We start from the raw sequence: 11834 nt of genomic DNA, 5'->3' as shown, positions 1-11834 counted from the left end.
GTCTCATCATGAGCGAATAATCCATCCCAAGCGACTCCAAAGAATGAGAAACGGCACGGATTTATGTTTTTATCTGGGAATGACTGACTGCACCCCTGTACAATATTTAACAGCGTCCCTGCATATTCAAATCTAATTAAACATTATCAGATGGAATTAACACGCTCTCATCAATTTGTAATTGTGCAAATGAATTCTAAACACATTCTTCCCCTTTGAGCCTCTTAATTCTAGGCTTTCTTCCCTGAGTCGTCCCGGAGCGGCCACCCGGCTGTGCATTTGTACGTTTATTTAAAAATTTCTGCAGCAAAAGTGGCTTTAAAGTGATTTTTTTTTTTTAAAGCACCCGATGGATGTGCCACTCACGAGAAATCATGTAGCGCCGGCATGTAATTTCCTGCTAGAGCCACAGAGATGTGTGTAACTCATCTCCTTCCGACATCTTTTAATGCCTTTCTCAGATGTTAATGAGTTTTGGTACTTTCTGCCAATATTGAAAAATACCACCCACATCTCAAATATCTCAGATCCCTTCCTGTGCACCCGCATGCAAAAATCACTACACTTCAGCCGGTTATGTAATGCCGAGTGACAGCTCGTCATTTTGGGAGACCTGGGTTCCTGTCAGACAGCCAATGTAGCGATAAAAACTCTCAGACGAGCGTGAAGATGCATCTGTACACAACTCCAAACTTCACCATTTCATTTCACTGCTCATAACTTCTCACACGGTTCATTGGCGACGCTATAACTGTTAATTGCATATTCTAAACGTGCTGTAGATTGAACGTTTCTTTTGTGTTTTATTAATTGCTATCGCTGATGGAGTGTGAGTCTGGTGTTTCAGTGCATAAATGAGTGATGAACTAATCCAAAATGACACTTCAAAATGCTGCTGCGAAAACAGAGAGTAAATTGGACACCTGTGAAACGCTACCGAGTCATTCATCAAGACATCTCACGGGGTTAATGAGAAGGGGCAGGAAGGAACAAAATAAATAAATAAACCTTTTATTTATCTCCTTGTTACGTCTCTTCAAAGATTCACCCAGGGTGTCTCCTGCATCAGATGACCTATTCACAGGTGCTGTATGTCAAGACGACAGGAGAGAGGTTAAGTCTATTAGATCTGAACTAATCCAGCTGGGGTTCAACATTTCCTTTCAGACTTTCGTAATAGGCCTAAAACCTTTGGGGCCCCAGGTGTGACCCGACTAAATTTGTGCCTGACGTGAATTGTGGTGTTTTATGGCAGAATGCCATTTTAATGCATTTTGTACACAGAAAAGCGAAAGCCAATTGGAATTCGTCAACAGAAGTGTAAAGTCAGCACTATATATGAAGAGTTTGTTTCAAAAATCATGTTTTTATTGTGTATTTTCTAGCCTAACTGCAGTTTGATTGAGATTAATTGGAATGCACAATGAAAAAACATGATTTTTGAAAATTGTTAAAAACGGAGTTATCTGTTTTTGCAAATTAACTCTTCATATGTTCTCCACAGAATGTACATTTTGTAACCGAAATGCATGTACAGTACATAAAATGAAGTGCTGATGTTTGTTGACTAAATACAACTGGCTTTTATCTTTATATATATATATATATATATATATTTATAGTTTATTAAAAATATAACTGCATTTTGTTATGAAATTCTGCATTTTGTGTCATACACTGTAATTCATTTTTTTTCTCTTTCAAAAGTTTGGGCTCAGCAAGAAATTAATACTGTTATTCAGCAAGATTGCATTAAATTGATCAAAAGTGACAGTTAAGAAATGAATAATGTTACAAAAGACTTCTATTTCAAATAAATGTTGTTGTTTCGAACTGTTTATTCATTGAAGAATCCTGAAGAAAAAAAAAATGTATTGTGGTTTCCACAAAAATATTGAACATTGATAATAAGAATTTTTACTTGAGCGCCAAATCAGCATATTCAAATTATTTCTAAAGGATCATATGAAGACTGAAAATTCAGCTTTGCCATTGTCACGTTCACTGGAGTACGGATTCTTCAAAATAAAATATCTTTAATGAAATAATCCACAAGGAAACATGGAGCACTGGGGGTGAGACAAACAATACCGGACGATGGAGACAAGGAAACGCAAGGCTTAAGAACTGAAACAGGTGAGGAGTAATAAAAGACAGAAGGAGACTAACTGACTAATAATCACACTAAACGAGGACAGGAACAGGAAAACCCAAATAAGGACATACAGGGAGAAACTAGGGCAAGGAAGGCACATGGGGAGCAAAACAAAACAAGACTGACAGCCATCACAGGAATAAATTACATTATATATTTTATTCAAATAGAAAACATGTTATTCCTTTAGTTTTTTTATTGTAAAATATTATTACAGTCTTTACTGTATTTTTGATCATATAAATGCAACCTTGGAAACTATAATAGACTTCTTTCAAAAGCATTTTAAAAAATCTCACCAAACTTTTAACGGTACTTTATGTTTTAGCATTTTTATTTATTTAGATAGAACAGTTTTGAGAAGAGGAGGAACCAGATCAGGACAGGACCATGAGATGGGACGCTGTTGCATAATTTGTCAAAGCGCTCCACACAAGAATATGGCTCAGATCAACCCACACGATTAGTTACACTTGATAACAAGAAACAAATGTGACCCTGGAGCACAAAAGCAGTCTTAAGTCGCTGGGGTATATCTGTAGCAATAGCCAACAATACATAGTATGGGTCAAAATGATACATTTTTCTTTTATGCCAAAAATCATTAGGATATTAAATAAAGATCATGTTTCATGAAGATATTTTGTAAATTTCCTACTGTAAATATATCAAAACTTCATTCTTGTTTAGTAATATGCATTGCTAAGAACGTCATTTGGACAACTTTAAAGGTGATTTTCTCAATATTTAGATTTTTTTGCACCCTCAGATTCCAGATTTTCAAATAGTTGTATCTCAGACAAATATTGTCCGATCCTAACAAACCATACATCAATGGAAAGATTATTTCAGCTTTCAGGTGATGTATAAATCTCAATTTTAAAAAATTGACTCTTATGACTGGTTTTGTGGTCACAAATATCACCTCCAGTAAATGTTTTGTTCTTTAGTAGTCAACTCACTGTCTTAGATGTTATTGTTGTCTGATCGACTATAGTTGATGTGTGTTCTGGATATTAAAATGCTTTGTCCTATCCCAGCTTAATATGCAGCGACAAGTATAAGCAATAAAGAGTAAACACTGAGGCGCTATCAAAATGTTGATCTGTTTGTTTTAGCATCCTGATGAGATTGGCGCGGGTTTGAGGCGGGAGTGTCTGTTCGACCAACCAATGGCAGATGGTGGGAAATGAACCCGTCACTATTTTTGCAGTTCACTTTGCTAATGCTTGTGCCAAAACAATGAGTCATTTCACCTTTAAGAGCTAAGATTGAGTAGTTTGTCCTTATTTGATCCAAGGACCTCATTAAAGGGTTTCGTAGCTTGGACATGATTAGATGCTGTTGGCCGGCGACTGTAGATGCTTTGCAATCCATCAAGTTATTTTTTTCTGCACTCCTAACATCGCAGCAGCTCAGAGGAGGAGAAAAGAAGACGGCATATCGGATGGCATTTTGGGATATTAGCCCTTAACTTCGGCTTTCAGTAAAAAGGCCTTTTATGGGTGTTTTTAAGGTGTTAACTCAAATGTTTTTCTTCATCTCTGTCACCGATGGAGATTTGGTTCCTTGCGTAGTTTGGGACACTTAATTTCCAGCGATATCGCCGACTTGATTGCACAGATACTATTTAAGCTAAACTGAGCTGGACGATTCAATTCAATGCAAGTTTATTTGTTTAGCGCTTATCACGATACAAATTGCTGCAAAGCAGCTTTACAGAAAATGTTAAGTTTCTGCATTATATTTAGGAGTGGGTTGTTAGTGGTGACTATGGCAGAAATGTACAGTAAAAATCATACAAATTGCATGTAATCAAACAGACGATGAACCCTATTAACTGCAATGATTATATGTTGCGATTAAACATGATAACATCACTGAATTCAATGATGAACTGCCTTTAACTAACAATTGAGTGTTTGCTATTGTCCTTTTGCATTATTGAAGCACTATTTTCCTATTTAATACTGTAAAGCTGCTTTGATGCAATCTGTATTGTTAAAAGTGTTATATAAATAAAGACTTGACTTGAGAACAAGCTGTTGTTGTGAAACAGAATCCATCCTCTCCCTTCTGTTGTCATTGTCGATTATCATTTGTTGAAGGTGTTTGAGGTTATTTGAACTCTCTCTTGTTCTGCTATCGCGCTTGATTTTAAATTACCCTTCTGGATGGCCGTATCTCTCCATGGGATGTGGAGATTTGTCTTTCTTGGAAAGCCCTCACGGCGCTCTCCGTCCCGAGATTACGGACGAAGTTGTGCCAGTGCACTTTGTGCATGAATCTTCAAAAGTCGGGCAGGGTTCCACGCGAACTGAAAGATCTGAGCTGGTTTTCGGCGCAGGATGAGAAGTTGCCAGAACTTCTCAGGCGGCTCCTTTCATATCTGAACTTATTCAAGCATTCAATGAATTCATCACCGCTTTGGCAGCAAGTTTAGTGCCAGGCAGAAGGAATTACCACAGCTGTCCAAAGCATCCATATCCTGTGAAACCTCCCGGCTTTCAGATGATGCATTAGTGATAGCGAAATTCTCTTTGCAACTCGCTCTGTCTTAGATGCTTTGCATGCGAAATGAGTGGCTTGGTGATTTCAGCGCTGGCCACAGAGTTGTGTGAATAAGCGAGGCTTAATTAGGCCTCTACATGCTGTGCCAGATACTCGCTGTTTACCTAAACCCGACGACTAAAACAAGTTCTCATCAGCATTCATTCCCTTTGAAAGTGTGTCTCTGCATCAGTAAGACGCCAAAAATCTGCAGCAACCCTTCAGCGGCGACGGTAACATACTGTATTAAAGCCACGATAGGATTCAGCTTCTTTATATCCTGCGGTGGTGTGTGGTTCTTGATCTTCTTGTATTTCCTCATTTCCATTTAATTCTGCAGTGCTGAGCAACTATATATCGAAGCTGCCTTGTGTGTTATTTTCTGATCGTTTTCATTTAATTGCTCTAGATTAGCTTATAGCGTGGCTTGCGATAGCTCTGCTATCATCTTCCTGCTGTGCACTAGTGCAAGTCAATTCCAGGCCTGTCATCCAGAACTGAGCATGTTGGCTCTCTCCCTGAACTGTAGCTGAACCTGGCAGCGTTTCTCTTTCAGCTGCAGGTAAATAGAGTTAGACGACAGACACGGCTAGCCTATCCACATCACTCCTGGGAGTCAGGCTGCTATGGAAATGCTCTAGTCGCTCTAGATTTATTTAGCTGTTGGGACCAAGTTAAGACTTGAAGTAAAAAATACACTTTTAAGGTGATGTGCGTCCACGATAAACGATGGTGATGCATTTGATGAAGTGATGCATTTATGACGAATGCAGCCATATGGGATTTTTGCAATAGATTGCAATAGATGATAAATCAATTATTTATTTATTTTTTTAATGCCATGGCCGAAAAAACAATATGAGGTTGATAATATAAATGTACAATGTTTTTATGTATTATATCTATATTATAAGCCTTTTATAAGTCTATAATAAGCCTCATTATCAAGAATCCGGTGTTACATTTTTTTAAAGGGCGTTTATACATTTTATTGTTATTATTATTACATTTTTTTATGTATTTATTCATTTATTTTGCATTATCCTTCATAGCTCACAGACTTCTACGAACCTACTTGACATCTCTTGGCATAAAAAAATATATATGTGTCAAAAGTAACGGATATTAAGCCACTTTACCTCACATACACATACAGTTTTTACATTTATATGGTAATAATTCTATTAGATGTCATGAATAATATGTTTTTAAAGTCTAAAGACTAAGTGGGACCTACGTTATTTGAAATGGGAAAAAATATTTATATAAAAAATAGCACTTGATTAGATGCATTGACTAAATAATGTTGATGTATATTAAATGAAATTTAAATTAAGTTTAATTTTTCCATTGCCATAGAGTTTATTTTTATTTGTTGTTTTAATGCTACAGTTGCCTATAGTGTTATAGCCAAGGCAAAATCTTGCATTATTTTGATCTTATATATATATATATATATATTGTAATGTGATGTATATTGTAATATTATATTTATTTTTATATTTTTATCCCTATCTTAATCCTGAATGTATCTACAACGCTTCCATTTTTTTGTAAATATGTTTACTATAACATTTTTAGAACAAAGTGTAACACAAGGTTCTTCATTGATTCATAGATCTTAGTATTGCATATTTATAAGCATTCACATAAAGAATGAGTAACCTTGTTAGTGCAGTCATACTGTATTTTCACTATCATGACTGTGCATGTTTTCAACACTGTGGTTTGGGCCTAAATTAGAGCACATGAGCAGTAGTAATATATCTATACTTGTAGCTTTGGGGATTGGACCTCTGGACCCCATCCTAATGAGTGTACACCTTACCTCTTTGTCCTGGCCTAGTTTCCACATTTGTCTGCTTTGTGTGCTATATTCCAAGCTGTGCTTGTTCCACATGACTAATACAACCTTGCTGAAGCAGGAACTGTGAATAGAGACAAAGTCGACTCTCACTCAAAAAGTGATTCTGCATTTCGGTGGAGTGCTGCTGAAAGGTGTTTCGCTCAAAAGGCAGCATCTGCTCAAGGTTCAGCATGTATCAATAAGATTCACCCTCTTCCGTGTCTTAATCTGAATTGAGAATAACCCCTGATAAACCATCCATCAAGGGCAGAACCTTCACATAAATAAAACCACACAAGGTTTGTAAATCCTTTGAAGTGATGCAAGCAACACGGTTGTTTCTTTCTATAGTATGTAACGTTAATGCTATTTATTTCATCATTTTATGAAAGATGGGGGACATTTTTCCCAAATTCCATTTTTTTTTCTTTTCTGGATTTTGTGTGTGTGTTTTCTGTTTTGTTTTAATTTTCCTAGATTCAGTTTTAATGGTTAAATTAAATTTTAGAGATCAAAAATTTGTCTAATTTATTGAATTTTTCTTAATGTTACTGTTGCCCCCAACCTCACAGCCAAGATTAAATGTTATCTTAAAAAAATTATATTTATTAAAATTAAATTTTTACTTCAGTCTCTAATAATTAAAATAATTTCTAATCAACTGAAATCATGAATTGTATAAAAAACGAATAGCAATTTATTTATAGATTACATTTTCCCCCAGATTCCATGTTTTAACACTTTTAAAACATGCAATTTTTATAATAGCAGGGCCCTGTTATTTCTGGATTTATGATTCGGTGGCAATCAAATGAAGACATAAAACATTAACAGTTAGTCATTTTAAGAACATGCAGACTTCATGTTTCAATAGCAGTTTTTTTGTGCTTTAATATTCACAGGCATTAATCGATGTTGCGATTTCCTAAAAAGAACAGCCCTACTTTTGATATCTAAAATTTGCAAAATTCAGTGATTATGTATTTGTTTTCCACATCGTGGCAATCGTAGGGCTCTACTACTGGTACGCTATGTGTGATCTCCATAAATACTCAGTATTCCCATCCGATAATCGATTGAAACATGTCACAGTGCAGAAATGCAAATCGCAACCTTCTTATTGTGTCAAATTAACCTTTAAAATGCCATGGCAGTTGCATGTTTCACCACGCAGCTTGGCATGATGGAGATTGCTTTTGTTATAATGTGAAAGGTTTTGTAGATTTGTCTCTATGTGGTCTCCTGGGTCCCGCTGTGGACTGGTGTCCATTATCCATTTGATTCGCCTCCCAGAGTAAATCCTCATCCAAACAGATTCTAAATGATATCTATGCTTTCTCCGTTCCCCACTCAAGGCTTTTATTCGTGAATCCGAGGGGCCTCTGGGGCAAGAGGCTTTTATTTAAGTAGCCTGTGCCACTCAGAAGTATAATGAAGATTTCCATTATGATTACACTAGAGGAACACTGCCCATAATTGAGTGTCACAACTGCAGTTATACATGTTTAGTTTGAGAGGTATAAAAGGCTCCATCTTCTCAGCTGAAGTTGCTCTAAATGTTCTAGAAAGGCCCCTCCTCGTTCAGATCTGCTGCAGTCCCTTGACTACTCCAAGCACCGCCAGTACTGTTTAAAATGAAGGATAGTTGCTTATGTGCTTTTCCAAAGAAATATGATGCCACAAAAAGGTTTAGATACCCTTTTCTTTTAATTTAGGTTAATCCTTCGGCTTTGGCAATGTCAAGATGCTTATCTCTAAATAGTATATATTACGTGATGGAGTGTTTTAAGCTGAGGATGCAAACAGAGAGATTCGTTCAAGTGTTAAAATGCAGAGACGGCCGTAATCCATTGAATCTACTGAAATCAGAATATACAGGATTATCCGAGGGTTGTTGTTTTGCTTCCTGCTGCTTCAACTCTACTGTTTTAATCATAACCCCAGACACACATATCTATCTATTTACCTGTCAGGCATTTTAGTGCATGCAAATTTCAATTCATAACTTTATATTTCTTAATACACCGTTCATTTGACATATATTTCAACTGATAGCGAAAATGAAAAGACATTATTTAAATAAAATAGTAATAATATCATTATATTATTATTTATTATTATTATTATTATTATCTATCCATCTGTCTGTCACCATTTTAAGTATGTTTCAGTGCATAACTTTTTCTTTTTTTTTTTCATAACCCTTTATTTCACATATAAAACCGTGTATTTGAACTGATAACAGAAAAGAAACATGTTATGTATTACTATTATGTGATGCAGATGCAATATTTTACTTATTGACAATATTATAGATTTTAGATGTAAGTTATTCACCTTTTTTTACTTCCAGAACCTGAAAGTACCCATTTAGTTGTAAAATTAAATATGTTATCCTGTTAAATTGAATATAGGCCTAATTTAATGTATCTGGTAACACATAACCAATTAACTAGCATTTTACTGTAGCATTTTTTACATTGTTTTTCACTGTAAAAAAAAAAATTACAGTGTATCTCTCTAGTCGTCTACTTAGTTCCCATATATATATGTGAACTCTCTATATATGTATATATATATATATATATATATAATTTTTTTTTTTTTTTTTACATTTACTGTGCGACAGCCTTTATGACTGGTAACAGCATGGGTACTCTGTGTCATACACTTTAATACTGTAAAGTGTTAGAAAAAGTAATTACAATAATGTAGTAGGCTACAGCACAGAAGTCCATTAGAGAATGACAAATGCCTCACTCCGTCTGATTATGATGATGTTCCGGTGTTCCGGCCCCGTTCCCGTACAGGACAGGGGAGTTTGGGGCGGAGACCTGTGTTTGTACAGCTTTTGTGAGCCACCGATCCGCCTCATCGCTTTAGCGATACCCATCAGGAGGCAGTATATCTCCGGCGCAGTGTGTGTGGCGAGCCGGAGCTGCGCGGAGCACCTTTGTCTCTCTCTCAGAGCTTCACTTTAACAGGGCGCGGGGTTCAAGTTGTTGAGACGGAGGGGAACCGCTTTGAAGAAGTGGATCTGGACGGGTTTAATACACCCTCCCTCTCTAGAACTACTACAAAGGGAGTGAACGGAGAGAGTTCCGCTGCGTAAACCGACACCGACCATCGCGCCGCTCGCTCTCCTAGGCGTCAAGAAAGAAAGCATGCGGGAAAACACAAGGAGCTGAGTCTTTCTTTGGAAAATGTGGGATTTGTTGGCCTCGTTTTGAAATGGTGCTCTTGTGAAACCAAGCGCTGTGTGCGTTTGCATGCGTTTTTGGACGCGCTGACCGCCGTGAGCGTTACGCACTGACTCGCCAGAGGTAAGTTTGACGCCTCCGACACAAATGCAACTGGATTATTGCGGTGTGTTCTGTTATTGCTGTGTTTTCTTCTGTTTTAAATTGACGTCACAGCGTAACATAATTTGTGTGGTTATTTTATTTTTAATGCGTTTATTGTAAAAGCGTTGGGGGTGGAAAGGATATTTGATACCGTCATTAAGTCAGTCAGTCTTTCTGTCGGCGGAGCTCCAACTGTTGCCGTATTCTTTAGATAAGTTTAAAATCCTAACAAAAGAGGATCGGCATTAATATCGATGGCAGTTTGTGTCACTTTGGCGAATATAACTTGGCGCAAACGCAGTGCGGTTTTAATTGCACACACATCGCGACGCGCAAACAAATAAAACACTAAAATCTTAGATTGAGTGAGTGAATAACGCTGACGGTTTATTGAGGGATTTATATATTTGAAACACAACATCAGCACTTTTTATTTTTTCTTAGTGCCAATGCATCGTCCCTGCCACGTTCACAGGACAATAAAACGATTATCTCTGAGGGAATATTGACTGAATATGAATGTCTATATAGTGATGAGCTATTTAAATAATACGTGAGAGTGATGTTGATAAATCACACGATCATGCTGGAGATTGACCACCAGCAGATGTTTTTGTGCTGTGACACAAGCAGAGCGCGTTTTCCTCAGTTTCCTTCTTTTCTTGTGACTGGTCGTCTATAATAAAATAAGTGCGCGCTGCATACTGGAGATTACAGTAATTACAGCATGGAGTGGACACTGGTGTTTATATGCTGGGCGCTCAGAGAAATGGTCAAAGGGACAGTTAACCTAAGAATAAAAAATACTGTATTTTCTTCGCACCTTCATGTTCCAAGCACTTTAGGTTTGGAACACAAAAGGAGACATTTTAGAAAATGTCCTGATTACTGGTTTCCATGCATATACAATAAATAGTGATTTCCATGCAATGAATAGTGATTGAAGATGTCAAATCGATATCTTAAGAGTATTAAGATTTACAGTAGCAGTTCTGTGAGTAGAGACAGAAATTTAAGTTGTCATTCACTGATCTTCCACTCTATTGATCAGACATAGATTAGCTTTCTTGTGTACTTGTACTTGAGCACCAGGATGGATGTAAGAACTTTTTTAAACTTAAAATTTGGCACGTTGGTCAGATAAAGCTATTGTTTTGTTCAGAGAACTTTGAAAGGACAACTTCTGTGATACTTTTTGGTGTTCTTTTGGATTCATTTACCGTTCATTGTTACTGCATGGACCAATCATTTGTAGAAGTTTGGACTGATGGTGAGTAAATGATTACTTGGGTGAATTTTTGAGTTTTTGAGATTTTGTGAGGGATCATATAGCCTATTGTAAATCCTGCCTATATGCAAAGTATGGATGTTGCGTAGGGCCCCTGAAACACCAGGGCCCCCCTTCCTCTCAAAGATGATTTCATTTCAATTTAATTTTTGATTTTGGCCAGCGGTTATGAAAACATAATGCACCTTTAATGCAGTGCGCTGTCGCCCTCTCTACGTAACATCCAAATCAGTCAAATCATGTAACGTCATATAAAGTCTCCATGCCGTTTTTACACAATACTGAAAAACGAGTTAAAGCGCTTTCCGTGTGTGCGACTCGAGATTCGTGAAACACGGACAAATATAGGCTACTTTGCGCTTTGCATATGTCAAAAAATGTCCGTCTTGGTGAGTTTTCACTAAACACAGTCAGTTATGTCTTAAGTGAACATAAACAGTTTGAAAAGTAGCCTAATCTGAAGCTAGTCATTATATTAGATCTGTGCATTCTGTATAAACCTGCTGCTGTCTGTCATCATCTGTTAATCAAACAACAAAAGAAAAGGAGAGAATTATTCACTGCTCTTCACTGAATATTGTTTATAACTATGTTATGAATCAGTTTATGTTTAATTTATATGGTGAAGTCTATGCAGTGCTTTATTTGTAC

The 11834-nt window shown here is 36.8% G+C and overlaps 1 protein-coding gene across 1 annotated transcript in view; it reads left to right on the top strand.

The window, feature by feature from the left end:
- Positions 1–9423: 9423 nt before the first annotated feature.
- The window catches only part of sema4c (sema domain, immunoglobulin domain (Ig), transmembrane domain (TM) and short cytoplasmic domain, (semaphorin) 4C), an 81552-nt gene continuing 79141 nt past the window's right edge, over positions 9424–11834 (top strand). The window contains 1 exon segment of the mRNA XM_058775313.1: positions 9424–9874. The gene's annotated coding sequence lies outside the window, so the exon portion shown is untranslated.

The sequence above is a fragment of the Onychostoma macrolepis genome, chromosome 05, assembly GCF_012432095.1.
Source record: "Onychostoma macrolepis isolate SWU-2019 chromosome 05, ASM1243209v1, whole genome shotgun sequence".
In the NCBI taxonomy this organism is placed as follows: domain Eukaryota; kingdom Metazoa; phylum Chordata; class Actinopteri; order Cypriniformes; family Cyprinidae; genus Onychostoma; species Onychostoma macrolepis.
Note: the sequence above shows the minus strand (reverse complement) of the source record. Positions and strands in the feature narration are given on the sequence as shown.